Source organism: Pristiophorus japonicus, chromosome 8, assembly GCF_044704955.1.
Source record: "Pristiophorus japonicus isolate sPriJap1 chromosome 8, sPriJap1.hap1, whole genome shotgun sequence".
NCBI lineage: Eukaryota > Metazoa > Chordata > Chondrichthyes > Pristiophoridae > Pristiophorus > Pristiophorus japonicus.
Window position 1 is genome coordinate 118400067 of NC_091984.1, and position 15110 is coordinate 118415176.

The 15110-nt window shown below is 49.4% G+C and overlaps 1 protein-coding gene and 1 long non-coding RNA gene across 4 annotated transcripts in view; one reads left to right on the forward strand and one right to left on the reverse strand.

Moving 5' to 3' along the window:
* LOC139268726 (uncharacterized) overlaps positions 1-7698 on the reverse strand; it is a 34966-nt gene extending 27268 nt beyond the window's left edge. The window contains exon 1 of the long non-coding RNA XR_011594090.1: positions 7049-7698. This is a non-coding gene — a long non-coding RNA (uncharacterized lncRNA). The remainder of the gene's footprint in view (positions 1-7048) is intronic.
* The window catches only part of ddr2a (discoidin domain receptor tyrosine kinase 2a), a 235491-nt gene that overhangs the window by 114919 nt on the left and 105462 nt on the right, over positions 1-15110 (forward strand). The window lies entirely within an intron of this gene.

Sequence of the window (15110 nt, forward strand, 5' to 3'; positions counted from 1 at the left end):
AAATAAAGATGAGAATTTTGAAATCGAGGCGTTGCTTAACCAGAAGTCAATGTAGGTCAGTGAGCACAGGGGTCATGGATGCTGGGTGAGCAGGACTTGGTGCGAGTTAGGACATGGACTGCCGAGCTTTGGAACACCTCTAGTTTACGTAGATTAGAATGTGAGAGGCCAGCTAGGAGTGTGTTGGAATAGTCAAGTCTAGAGATAACAAAAGCATGGATGAGGGCTTCAGCAGCGGATGAACTGAGGCAAGGGCGGAGATGGGCGATGTTACAGAGGTGGAAATAGGCAGTCTTAGTTATGCTGTGGATATGTGGTTGAAAGCTCATTTCAGGGTCAAATATGACACCAAGGTTGCGAACAGTTTGGTTCAGCCTCAGACAGAAGTTGGGGAAAGGGATGGAGTTGGTGGCTAGGGAACAGAGTTTGTGGCAGGGTCCGAAAACAATGGCTTTGGTCTTCCCAATATTCAATTGGAGAATATTTCTGCTCATCCAGAACAATTTAGAGACTATGGAGGGGTCGAGAGAAGTGGTAGTGAGGTAGAGCTGGTTGTCATCAGTGTACATGTGGAAATTAACGCTGTGTTTTCGGATGATGTCGCCAAGGGACAACATGTAGATAAGAAATAGGAGGGGGGCCAAGGACAGATCCTTTGGGGACACCAGAGGTAACGATGCGGGAGTGGGAAGAGAAGCCATTGCAGGTGATTCTCTGGCTACGATTAGATAGATAAGAAAGGAACCAGACGAGCGCAGTTCCAACCAGCTGGTGACGGTGGAGAGGCGTTGGAGAAGGATGGAGTGGTTAACCATGTCAAAGGCTGCAGATAAGTCAAGAAGGATGAGGAGGGATAGTTTGCCTTTGTCACAGTCACAACAGATGTCATTTATGACTTTGATGAGAGCCATTTCAGTATTGTGGCAGGAAAGGGAAGTTGGAGATGGAGCGGTAGTTTGCAAGGATGGAGGGATCGAGAGTTGATTTTTTGAGGAGTGGACTGATGACGGCAGATTTGAGGGAGAGGGGGACAGTGTCAGCTAACATGAGAGCCAGAAAAGGAAGTTTTCCATCTAGGCTGACACTTCAGTGCACTACTGAGGGAATGCTACAGTGTCAGAAGGTGCTGTCTTTCAAATGAGACGTTAAGCTAATCAGGTGCGTGTAAAAGATCCCATGGCATTATTTCGAAGGACAGCAGGGGAGTTCTCCCCGGTGTCCTGGCCAATATTTTATGGACGCGCTTATTTGTATACAAAAATGGCCGCCATGCTCCTGCCTTTGTCTATGATTGGTCCTCTTGGAGGATAAGCCACACCCTGAAGTTTCACTGGAATGTGTAACTGGAACCGCCCACCCCAAGGTCTCACTGACTTTGCAAATTGTAGCTCGATCCACTTTGTCTTCCTGAAGTGACAGAGGACGGAGCTCCCAGAGGACAGCAAGGGCCAGCCAAAGTGCCTTACCCCAGTCCAAGTGCATGCCTCCCCCAGTCGAAGTGCCTTGCCCCAGCGCAATTGTATCCCTCCCCCAGCCAAAGTGCCTCCTTACACCAGTGCAAGTGCATGACCTTACCCCATGCCCCCCCACCCCTCCTCCACCCCTCTACAGATTGTTAACAGGTTTTTTGGGTATGAAGTGAATAGTGACAGTGTCGTGGTTTCTGGATTTCATCCAGTCCAACGATGTCCCTTGTAGGGGGTTGGAAGAACGTGATCCATCTTCCCTGAGTTCCCTCTTTCCCCTCCAATTGCTCCCATTCCCCCCCTCGACTCTCTCCTCACTTCTCTCTCTCTCTCTCTCTCTCTCCCCCCCAGTCTCTCTCGCCCTTGCACACCCCTCTCGTCCGCCCGTCGCCGCTCTCGGCCCCCCACCGAAATCAGGTTGGCAGTCTCGGGCCTCAGAACCTGCTTCTCAGCACCACGTGGAGGGAACGATTGGCGGGATGGAGCTTGACAGACGCGTGCAAAAAAATTTCAGTACAAATAGTTATACCGAATATTTATCCCTCAACCAACATCACAGAAAAACAGATTATCTGGTCATTATCACATTGCTGTTTGTGGGACGCTGCTGTACTTGCAAGTCTTTCTTTCTTTCTTTCGTAATATAAATGCCCTCCCTGTGCAGCAGAACATTTTACTAACAAAAGTTTTTAAATCTTAGGGCTCAATTTTCCCCAAAGCTGTATTTTGGCGTACTTGAAGAGTTACGCCCGTTTTTTTTTGGGCCCAACTACAGCAAAAACAATCATCCAACATTCTCCGTTTGAATTGTTGATTTTGGCGCCGCGTAGCCTGTCCTTTAGCTTTGAGGGTGCAGCCTAAGATCTGCGCCAAAAGGATCGGGTTGCCAGGGTAACGAGGGACACACTGCGGGCTGAGACTGGAAAGTGAAACATACAAGACATTCTGGCCAGCTCACAGTAACCTGCACAAGCACCTTGCACATTGCAGCAGCTTACCAGCATTACATTATTAAAGAGTTTATGCTAAACGTCTATCGCCCCCCCTCTTTCACTGCCCCCCTCCCAACCCCCTCCTGGTGCCGGGTGCTGCTCTTAACCCTGACCGAAAGCCCATTTCCCCCCCGCTCCTCTCTCTTCACCCCCCGCTTTCATTTACCTCCCCCCCCTCCCCTCCCCACTCTCTCCTTTCCCCCTCTCTCTCCCTCCCTGCTGCTGTTGCCCGGGCCGTGGAACTGCCTCTGCTGCGCTGAGTCCCTTACCTGCGCTGATTTTGTTAACTGGCCAGAAGATTTTTCCAGAGTGCTCATATACACCGTCCTAAGAAAAATTGGAGTAAATCAGGGCTGGCTAAACCTGCTTAAATGGCCAGAATTGGCGCGGGTGGCAGGTTACACCCCCAGTGAGGTAAAAAATCTTAGCCTAAAAAAATCCTACCAAATGAATTACGCTGGCACAGAAACTTTGGGGAAACTTGGAGATTTTAATTTACTCCAAAAAAACGGTGCACGCCAAAAAAACGGCGCAGATAATTGGGGAAAATTGAGCCCTAAGAATTAAAAAAATGAGGAAAGACTATTCAGCTCATTCAACTCACCGAGCCATTGAAGTTATTTTTAGGACCTGATTTGATCATTTCTCACCGCTTTCCTAACCCAGACCCAAAGTAGCACAGTGTTAACAAACTCTGAGGCTTCTATATTTTGAAATGCTTTGCAAAATTGCTTCTGGACCTGTGTGATTTACACAAGCAGAAATTCAGGTGGTTTGGCCAATTCTATTTGGATGTCTATAGTTAGTCTTCTGTCAATTGTGGACGGGTAAATCAAGAGCAGTTAGTCTGACGTCGAATGTGGGCGAACCTTTAAAAGAAATTAGTGAACATTTAGAAATACATGATCAAGGACAGCCAGCACAGATTTGTTAAAGGCAACTGTAATAGATTTTTTGAAATGACCAGTTGGATGGATAAAAGCAATGCAGTTGATGCAGTGTACATGGCTTTTCAGAGACCTGTGAGAAAATTTCATACAAGAGGAAATTGAGCAGCATGGATCAAAAAGGTTAGAGTAAATGTGGATTGCTCAGATTGGAGAAGGGTTGAAAAGGGTGTACCCCAGGGGTCAATGCTGGGTTAATTTTTGTTCTCTATATATTACTGATTTGCACTTGGGCATAGGGAACATAGGGGGAGATATTCGCATTGTTTCCGTCTCTGGGGGGCGCTAATGGGACGCAAATGATTTGTCGCTCGGTGCGGGGCGGGGGAGGGGGGGTGGCGCTACCACCTCCCGTGAACTTGCTCATGAGTTAGCAGAGGCGCAAACCGGCAGCTACCCCTGCTCTCACCGGTAGTGCCCCAGGCTGCTGTGCCGGCGATGATGACGTAATTGCCGTGCGCAACGACCCGTTTTCGCCCCGAAGCGGAAATTCTGTTGCGCCTCGTGAGTCCGGCGCGGGCGATGTCAGCGCCAGCCTCGCGGGTCATGAACTGGGCCGCACTCCGCTCACGGGGCGAAAAGTAAAGGCGAGGTGCACAGTGCCATTTATTTTGCCGGTCGACATCCCAGTCGCGGACTCACCTTGTGGAATTCGCGGTGTTCGTGCCACGATGGTGCAGCCCGGCACTCTACTTCTGTGCCGGGCTGCGGCCACGGCAGACCACTCCCCACTGGCATTGTGATGGCCCCTCACCCCACTGCAGAGCTCGCACCGTGCCCTTCCCTTTAACAGAAGGGGAGGGCATTGTGCTCGCACCAGCTTAACACGGCGCTCTGCGTAACGCTGGAAAACCTGCGTGCTTACCGCCCTGGTCCCGCACCCGACATTGCGCACCACTTCCTCTTGGGGCAGTAACACCAATTTCGCTCCCAGGACGGGACGTCCGCACCGGGCGCAGGAAGTCCAGCCCCATCTCAGTTACCACCCCCAAACAGGGCGATAGTGAATTTCGCCCCCATAGTCTCAAAATTTGTTGACAACACAAAAAATAGGAAGTTTGACAACAGCGAGAGGGCCTGTACAAGACTTCAGGAAGACACGGAGAGTTTAACAAAACGGCAGACAGGTGGAAGGTGCAATTTAATGGGGATAAGTGTGAGATAATACAGTTTGAGAGGTTAAACACGGAATGGGAGTATACACTCAGGGGTGAGATACTGACGGATGTGGGCGAACAGAAGGACCAAGTGAATCAAATACACAATTCAATGAAAGTGCAGTTACAAGTAAATAAAGCCATAAAAAGGGCAATTTTTACAAAGCAATGGTTAGACTATTATACGCAGTTTTGGGTGTCCTTTATACAAAAGACATTAAATGATGTACAGCATAGATTCTGCAGGATAATGCCAGGAATGGGAAACTATCGTTATGAGGAGAGATTTGAGATGCTGGGACTATTTCCACTACAGCAGAGAAGACCAAGAGCAGCGTTAGTGTAAGTTGTTTAATATTATGTAGGGTTTTGATAGAGTGAAAAGGAAAAGACTATTTTCTTTGGTTGGGGTCAGTAACAAAGATCAACAATTTAAAATGGTCACTCCCAGAATGAGGAGAGAGTATTGGTGACATTTCTTTACACAGTGGATTGTTGGAGTAGCGAATTCTTTGCCACAGGGCAGAGCACTGAATCAGAGGGAGACATAGGGCTGTGGGGAGTGTGGAGCAGTCAACTTAGTTTTTGGATCACTCTAGTAATGAACTAGCACAGACACAACGGGTCGAATAGCCTCCTTCTGCACTGTAATGTTCTACGGTTCTTGTACACCACACATGTAAGGAAAATTATAGGCAAAACAGCTTCAGCAGAATCACAAAAAAGATAATTCGATTGAATCTTACCGCACAGAAGGAGGCCATTCGGCCTCTCATACCTGTGCCGTCCAACTTAGTCCCATATCCCATTAAAATGTGTCTACTATTTTGTTTTAAGTATGGGTTAAAACAATATCCAAGAAGTGGTACAGTAGGCTCCTACAGGCATGGAGTGGTTTGAGTTGGCCATAGCCATATTCACAGCCATGTTAATCATGGGCTCGACATTACACAGAGGCTCTTGGGAGATGTAGCCCCCACCCTCTGGGAAGGTCTCTCCCCACAGCCCCCCCCACCGCCTTTCTCTTGTTCGGTTCCTTCTTAAATGCTGTTCACCGAAAATATCTTTCAGTATTGAGGAACGGTTTACGCCTGAAAAGCAAACTGTCTCGTATTTTCTCAACAGATGCTGACCGATCTGCTGACATCTTCGGTTTTTGTTTCATAGTCATGCTGACAGGCTGCCAATCATAGCGTTGTCTCGGTACCATCCCATAATAATGACCAGTTACCTCCATGGATGGTGGTGGTGGTGGAGGAGAAAGAGGGGATACCACCAGAACATTCTAGAGCATCTCTGAGCGGGTGCCTTCAGTCTGACAGTGGTGGAGTTGAGGGAGGAGGTTGCCAACCAGTTGTTTGGTTGGTGAGTGATGTGAATAAGGGGAAGCAGAAAATAACTTGGACACAATGTGTTATGTATTGATGTGTGTATCGTCCCAGTACCGTAAATGTAATGTAAGCACTATGCCACACCACAGAGGGCGCTGTGGTGGGAAACCTGGTAGTACCTGCAACAAGGGCTATATAAGGCTGACCATCACACCTGAGAGGCACTCTGGAGCTGAACAATAAAGGATGAAGGTCACAGCAGTTAGACTTACACCAGACCGTGTGGAGTCAGTGATTTGTGTGCTACATACACCACATTGGCAACGAGGAAGCGGACGAACTCCACGCAACCATGGCTACTCTGGGCTCGCTAAAGGATTTTACCGTGGGCAATGATTGGGAGGCCTTTACGGAAAGGCTCGAGTACTACTTCATAGCAAATGACCTGACGGAGGACACATACGCAATGAGAGAGAAGCGTAAGGCGATATTGCTCTCCAGTTGTGGAGATGAGGTTTACTGTCTCGTCAGGGATTTGCTGGCACCTGGGAGCGCCAGGGACAAGTCATACGAGGAGCTGACTGAACTCATTCGTGACCAGTTGAAACCGAGGGAGAGCATCCTCACGGCCAGATACAAATTTTACCATCACTGCAGACCCGAGGGCCAGGATGTCACCAAATATGCTGCAGACCTCAGGAGACTCGCGGCGCCGTGTGATTTTGGCGCACACCTTGACTAGGCTTTGCGGGACGTTTTCGTCATGGGGATTGGCCACGAGGGCCTCCTTCACAAACTTCTGGCCACGGAACCCACAGTCACTCTGACAAAGGCCATCGCCATCAGCCGGGCATATATGACCTCGACTTGCAGCACCAAGCAAATAATCCACACATCTCGAACCCAGCAGGCACTGTCCACAGGATAGCGCCCACCACGGACAAAACTGCAGAACGTGGCTCTGCCCGGGGCAGAGAGCACGGACCTCAGGATCCTGGAACTCAGAGTCCGCTGAGGGGAGCCAATCAAGCAGCACCATGATGGCGTTGTGGAGGAAGCCATGGGGCTCACCGGTGCAGGTTTGCGGAGTACATGTGCAAAACCTGCCACCTGAAAGGCCACCTTCAGCGTATGTGTAAAAGAAATCAGACTCACCATGTGGCTGAGGAGATGGGGGATGATCCACTGTTCAGCGAGGAACAGGTAGAAGAAGATGAGGTGCTTGGACTGTATACGTGCACCGACGATTCGCCCCCAGTGATAAGTGAAGTAAAAATCAACGGAATCCCAGTGAGTATGGAAGTGGACACGGGCTCGGGTCCGTCATTGATGAGTCGGAGAACTTTTGATAAACTGTGGATTAACCCAGCTGCACGACCCAAGCTGGTCCCGGTCACGGTGAAGCTGCGTACCTACACCAGGGAACTAATACCTGTTCTTGACAGAGCGATGGTGCAGGTATCCCACGGGGACGAGACGCACGGTTTACACCTCTGTGGATCGTTGCAGGCGATGGGCCGACACTCCTCGGCCGGAGGTGGATGGGGACGGTCCATGGGAGCTGGGAAGACTTCATCACACCACAGGCTGCTGCTCCCCGGGGTGCTGCCGTGCCCCGGGTCCCCAGAGAGCAGCGCCGACCGAGCTGGAGCTGCAGCTTCAATCCCCCCACAGGCAAGTCCCAGGCCCAGACCTCACAGAGACCCTGCAGCCTTAATCCAAACAGGCAAGTCCCAGGCCCTGACCTCAGGCCCCAGAGATCCCGCAGCCCCAGCCCCCACAGGCAAGCAGCCCTACACAGAGGGGACTAGTGGGGGGGGGGGGGAAGTGAGCTGGCGGGGTGCAAGGGATCCAGGATGGCCGGTGGTTCGGAAGAGCCCCGCCGAGGAGCTGTTAGCGTCGGGCGGCGGTAGCAGCTGGAGGTCGGCGGCTACGGAGGCCGCGGGGGACATGGCAAGTGCGGCCGCTGGAGAGGCCACGACGGCCGCAGGAGAGGCGGCAAGTCAGATGGCAGCGGAGGGGAGCGGAGGATGCGACGGCGGAGAGCATCCAGAGCGGCGGAGAAGAAGATGGCGGCGGCATCATGTCGGAGCAGCAGAGCATCAAAGATGGCGGCGCCCAAGGAGAAGCCTCGTGGAATCCTCCTGCATCAAAGATGGCACCTTAAAAAGGAAATGCACCCGGGAGAGGTGGTCCCCACAAAGGACTTCTGTAAGGCAGAGCGAGTCTAAAATGAGCTATGTTAATGTGAGATAGTGAATTTATAATAAGAATTACTTTTTTAATGCTGAATGGCCACTGTATTTGTGTAAAATAATGGATGAAGTACAATTAATGATAACGGCTAACAAGGAAATCAAGGATCCGTTACCAGTCAATAACCAGTTAATGTACCAGATAATATGTACCATACTAACGCACTGTCTATGCCCACCTGCCTTTCGTTGGACAAGTGTGATGTTTTGTAATGATGTGTGTATCGTTGTCCTGCGTCCTGGTGGGGCGGGGGGGGGAAGGTGATGTTATGTAATGATGTATCGTCCCAGTATCGTATATGTAATGTAAGCACTATGCCACACCACAGAGGGCGCTGTGGTGGGAAACCTGGTAGTACCTGCATCAAGGATACTGATATTGGTGCGTCTGTCCTCCCAGGGGATTTGCAGGATCTTGCGGAGACATCGTTGGTGATATATCTCCAGCGACTTGATGTGTCTTCTGTACATCGTCCATGCCTCTGATCCACACAGGAGGGTTGGTATTACTACAGCCCTGCAGACCATGAGCTTGGTGGTAGGTTTGAGGGCCTGGTCTTCGAACACTCTTTTCCTCAGGTGGCCGAAGGCTGCACTGTGGGCCTGGTGTGACAGTATCATTTGAATAGGTGTTGCAGGCTCCCCGGGGGGCTGGTCCATGGAGCTCCATAGATACAGTCAGCCTACTGCAGTCACTAACAGTGGCAGTGAGTCTGTTTTAGTGCCACAGGTTCTTTCCAGGCACTCACAAGGGACATCTTAGGAGTCAGTCCCAAAATTGCCTTTTGAACAACAAATTCTTTCTTTTCTGAATGACCACAGACTGCAAGATACAGTTGGTGAGCCATTCCTCACAGTTTTACTGTACGCCATAAAAGAAGGAAAGAAAGAAGGAAAAAAGATAGAGGAAAAAAGGAAAGATAGAAAGAAGGAAAGAAAAAGGAAGAATGAAAGAACTTGTATTTATATACTGCATTTGTATACTCGCCTCGTCCTTCTTGACTTATCTGCAACCTTTGACACTTGATGAGGGCTTCAGCAGCGGATGAGCTGAGGCAATGGGGGAGATGGGTGATTTTACGGAGGCGGAAATAAGCGGTCTTGGTTATGCTGCAGATGTGTGGTCGAAGGCTTATTTCAGGGTCAAATAGGACACCAAGGTTGTGCCTGGTTCAGCCTCAGACAGAAGTTGGGGAGAGCGATGTAGTCAGTGGCTTGGGAATGGAGTTTGTTGTGGGGACCAAAAACAATGGCTTCATTCTTCCCAATATTCAATTGGAGAAAATTCTGCTCATCCAGAACTGGATGTCGATCAAGCAGTCTGACAATTTAGGGACCGCTCTATCCTTCTCCAACGCCTCTCCACCGTCCTCCAGCTGGGTGGGACTCCACTCGCCTGGTTCCATTCTTAGCTATTTAATCGTAGCCACAAAATCATCTTCAACAGTTTCTCTTCCCGCCACTGCATCGTTACCTCTGGTGTCCTCAGCTATATGTTGCCCCTGGGCGATATCATCCACAAACACGACATCAGTTACCACATGTACGCTGCTGACACCCAGCTCTACCTCACCACCACTTCTCTCGACCCCTCCACAATCTCTAAATTGTCAGACTGCATGTCCGACATCCAGTTCTGGATGAGCAGAAATTTTCCCCAATTGAATATTGGGAAGACCGAAGCCATTGTTTATGGTCCCCGCCACAAACTCCGTTCCCTAACCACTGACTCTGTCACTCTCCCCAACTCCTGCCTGAGGCTGAGCCAGACTGTTCACAACCTTGATATCACATTTGACCCTGAAATGAGTTTTTGACCACATATCCGCAGCATAACTAAGACCACTTATTTCCACCTCCATAACATTGCCTGTCTCCAACCCTGCCTCAGCTCATCTGCTGCTGAAGCCCTCATCCATGCCTTTGTTACCTTTAGACTTGATTATTCCAACGCACTCCTGGTTGGCCGCCCACATTCTATCCTATGTAAACTAGAGGTGATCCAAAACTCAGCTGCCCATGTCCTAACTGGTAGTACCTGCAACAATAAGGCTGACCACCACACCTGAGAGGCACTCGAGCTGAACAATAAAGGACGAAGGTCACAGCAGTTAGATTTACACCAGACCGTGTGGAGTCAGTGATTTGTGTGCTACATACACCACACAATGGACCTTTTTTCGACAACAGAAATTCTGGAGATATAATATATTTATATTTCAGCAAGGCTTTTTGATACCTTGATGCCATAAAAGTCATGAATCCACAAGGCTTCTGAGGTGGACTGAAAATTGGCTAAACCAGGGAAAGGCAAGGGTGATTGTGGATGGACTTGTACTGATGTGGCAAGAGGTAACTGGAAGGTGTGGGGATATTGCGGTTTACTGTACATATAAATGACTTGAAGCTGGAGGCAGAAACTAAGCCGTGTAAGTTTGCAGGGGACACCTAACTGAGAATAGGAAGTAGGGAAACCCAATACAACCAGATGTGGATAGGTAGGGAAGGTGGGCTGATGAGTTGCAAATGGCATTTAACGTGAACTAGTATAAGGTATTGAGATTAGGAGATACGCAGTGAGAATATATACTGAATGGCTCTAGGGCCCAGGAGACTGGTGTGGGAGTACTGGTGGATAGCTCACTGAAACTAACAACACAGTATGTGGCAGCAGGAGAGAAAGCTAGCTGGATCTTGGGATATGTGGCTGTAGGGATAGAGCACATATCCCAGGAGGTGATAATGGCCTCCATATTTACAGGGAGACTAAAAATGGCCAAAGGTTCGGCAGGGCCTCTGCACCCAACGGCAGGACCCTATTATCAGTCTTTTGATCCATTCCTCGCACAGCAGCCTGAGCGGCGGTCAGGGAGGGAAAACCAGCGGCAAGAGGCCACCGCCCTTGAGGCAATTGATCAGGGGTTAGGGCAGCTATCATGGCTTGGTAGGGCGAAAAGACCGGACACCGGGGCGGAGTGGGGCGGGGGGGGGGGGGGGAGGTCAACAGTCAGGAGGGGGAGAGAGATAAGTCGCGATCGGCAGGGGGGAGGCCGAAGGCTTCCTGGAGGGACCCTGGGGGGAGCACTCTTGCTCCTCCTGGCCCACAAGGAGTGCTGGGAAAGGCCCTTGCCTGATGGAACCAGCAGCTCCCGCCTCCCTTTCCCGGCCTGGGAAAGCTGTGCCGCAACAGTGAATTTTAAATCGGGGCTCCCAATTGCACCGTGAGAGCCTGATTTAAATATGAAAATGAAATGTCCAAATCTCATATCCTACACTTCGCACTGCCTCCATTGCCAAACTGCCATGACAACACATGCACGCCTCGAGGTTGTGAATACAACAACAACAACTTTTATTTATATAGCACCTTTATCATGAAATGTCCCATAAGCGCTTCACAGGAGTATTATGAGACAATAAATTTGACACCGAGACAGATAAGGAGTAATTAGGGCAGGTGAGCAAAAGCTTGGTCAAAGAGGTAGGTTTTAAGGGGCGTCTTGAAGGAAGAAAGAGAGGTAGAGAAGTGGAGAGGTTTAGGCAGGGAATTCAAGAGCTTGGGGCTTAGGCAACAGAAGGCACGGCCACCAATGGTTGAGCGATTATAATCATGGATGCTCAAGAAGGCAGAATTAGAGGAGCGCAGACATCTCGGGGGGTTGTGGGGCTGGAGGAGATTACAGAGATAGGGAAGGTTGAGACCATGGAGAGATTTGAAAACAAGGATGAGAATTTTGAAATCGAGGCGTTGCTTAACCGGGAGCCAATGTAGGTCAGCGATGGGAGAGGGACTTTTTGCGAGTTAGGACATGGGCAGCCGAGTTTTGGATCACCTCTAGTTTACATAGGATAGAATGTGGGCGGCCAACCAGGAGTGCTTTGGAATTATCAAGTCTAAAGGTAACAAAGGCATGGATGAGGGCTTCAGCAGCAGATGAGCTGAGGCAGGGGTGGAGGCAGGCAATGTTATGGAGGTGGAAATAAGTGGTCTTAGTTATGCTGCGGATATGTGGTCAAAAACTCATTTCAGGGTCAAATGTGATATCAAGGTTGTGAACAGTCTGACTCAGCCTCAGGCAGGAGTTGGGGAGAGTGACAGAGTCAGTGGCTTGGGAACGGAGTTTGTGGCGGGGACCATAAACAATGGCTTCGGTCTTCCCAATATTCAATTGGGGAAAATTTCTGCTCATCCAGAACTGGATGTCGGACATGCAGTCTGACAATTTAGAGATTGTGGAGGGGTCGAGAGAAGTGGTGGTGAGGTAGAGCTGGGTGTCAGCAGCGTACATGTGGTAACTGATGTCGTGTTTGTGGGATGATATCGCCCAGGGGCAACATATAGCTGAGAAATAGGATGGGACCTAGGATAGATCTTTGAGGACACCAGAGGTAACGATGCAGAGGCGGGAAGAGAAACTGTTGAAGATGATTTTGTGGCTACGATTAAATAGCTAAGAATGGAACCAGGCGAGTGGAGTCCCACCCAGCTGGAGGACGGTGGAGAGGCGTTGGAGAAGGATAGAGCGGTCCCTAAATTGTCAGACTGCTTGATCGACATCCAGTTCTGGATGAGCAGAATTTTCTCCAATTGAATATTGGGAAGAATGAAGCCATTGTTTTTGGTCCCCGCAACAAACTCCATTCCCAAGCCACTGACTACATCGCTCTCCCCAACTTCTGTCTGAGGCTGAACCAGGCACAACCTTGGTGTCCTATTTGACCCTGAAATGAGCCTTCGACCACATATCTGCAGCATAACCAAGACCACTTATTTCCGCCTCCGTAACATCACCCATCTTCCCCATTGCCTCAGCTCATCCGCTGCTGAAGCCCTCATCAAGTGTCAAAGGTTGCAGATAAGTCAAGAAGGACGAGGCGAGTATACAAATGCAGTATATAAATGCAAGTTCTTTCATTCTTCCTCTTTCTTTCCTTCTTTCTATCTTTCCTTTTTTCCTCTATCTTTTTTCCTTCTTTCTTTCCTTCTTTTATGGAGTACACTAAAGCTCTGAGGAATGGCTCACCAACTGTATCTTGCAGTCTGTGGTCATTCAGAAAAGAAAGAATTTGTTGTTCAAAAGGCAATTTTGGGACTGACTCCTAAGATGTCCCTTGTGAGTGCCTGGAAAGAACCTGTGGCACTAAAACAGACTCACTGCCACTGTTAGTGACTGCAGTAGGCTGACTGTATCTACGGAGCTCCATGGACCAGCCCGCCGGGGAGCCTGCAACACCTATTCAAATGATACTGTCACACCAGGCCCACAGTGCAGCCTTCGGCCACCTGAGGAAAAGAGTGTTCGAAGACCAGGCCCTCAAACCTACCACCAAGCTCATGGTCTGCAGGGCTGTAGTAATACCAACCCTCCTGTGTGGATCAGAAGCATGGACGATGTACAGAAGACACATCAAGTCGCTGGAGATATATCACCAACGATGTCTCCGCAAGATCCTGCAAATCCCCTGGGAGGAGACGCACCAACATCAGTATCCTCGCCCAGGCTAATATCCCCAGCATTCAAGCACTAACCACACTAGTTAGCATGCCAGACACGAGACTCCCTAAGCAATTGCTCTACATGGAGCTCCTTCATGACAAACGAGCCAAAGATGGGCAGCGGAAATGTTACAAGGACACCCTCAAAGCCTCCCTGGTGAAGTGCGACACCACCACTGATGCCTGGGAGACCCTGGCCGAAGACCGCCCTCGGTGGAGAAAGTGCATCCAGGAGGGCGTTGAGCTTATCGAATCTCAACGCTGCGAGCATGAAGAGGCCAGGCGCAGGCAACGGAAGGAGTGTGTGGTAAATCAGTGCCAACCCCCCTTCCCCCAACGAATATCTGTCCCACCTGTTCAGCCACCAAAGAACTCACTTTAGGAGTGGAAGCAAGTCTTCCTCGATTCCGAGGGACTGCCTATGATGACTGCTTAGGACTGAATTGTGGACATTCTGTGTTCACAAGCTGCCCTCACTACCTCCTCATCCCTCCGTCCCTCTCTCCCTCCCTTCCCATCTCTCTCCCCATCTCCATCTCTATCCTTTACCCATCAATGGCCACTATAACCATGCTCTCTGTCAGAAAGAACCACTCGGTACTCTTCGCTTCTCTCACTGCTCTGGTGATACACTGAATGTTCCCAGTTGTTAAGCTCACTCGGTCAGTAATGATCTTCACTGGTTTTTCTCTCTCTCAATTTTTATCAATGTTCATTAATCAATTTCTGGAGAAGTATTGAGATTGTCAGAGCCATGCTAAACATGTTCAGGTCGTCCGTGAGCCCTTTCTACTAACATTACAGCCCTTTTGCTCATGTTTACGTTGGCGTCCAAATTATCTAACAGACAAAAACTATGGCCAAACCAGTCTCAAATACTCACAATAACATGTTTGTGCAGACCTCCCAAGAGAAGATTTTGGAGAGAGCATCCCACAAATATAAAACATCCTTCTGAATTGTTGTTACCAAATCCTTTGTGTGTGAAAGGTGGACTATGTGTTGGATGGGATGGTAAATCCCCCAGTTTAAAATAAAGGACCACATTGTGTCCCTTGGGTCTACTACAATTCCACTTGTGTGATTCACACACTGAAAGCACAGGAAGAAGGAAAGTGAATACAGGGAATGCTCGGAAACACTCAGCCAGTCAGTCATTGCTGATGAAGAGTGCAACATGAATCGCTAACTTTTCTCTTCTCTCTCCAGGTGCTGACTGACTCGCTGGGTATTTCCAGCAGGTTTATTTGCTTTTGTGTCAGCATCTGCTGTTTTAAAAAAAAAAATTATTGAATGAATAAAAGTAGATTAATGTGAAAGCATGCACTGTCAAACCTTTTGCAAGTTCACACAATATCCTGCTTCTGTTCAGATAACAACCCGGCTACACTTCACAATTGGAGGGCCTGTATGTGAGTGAGTGAGAGAGAGTCTGTGCGTGGGCACCTGAGAGTGGCAATCCTGT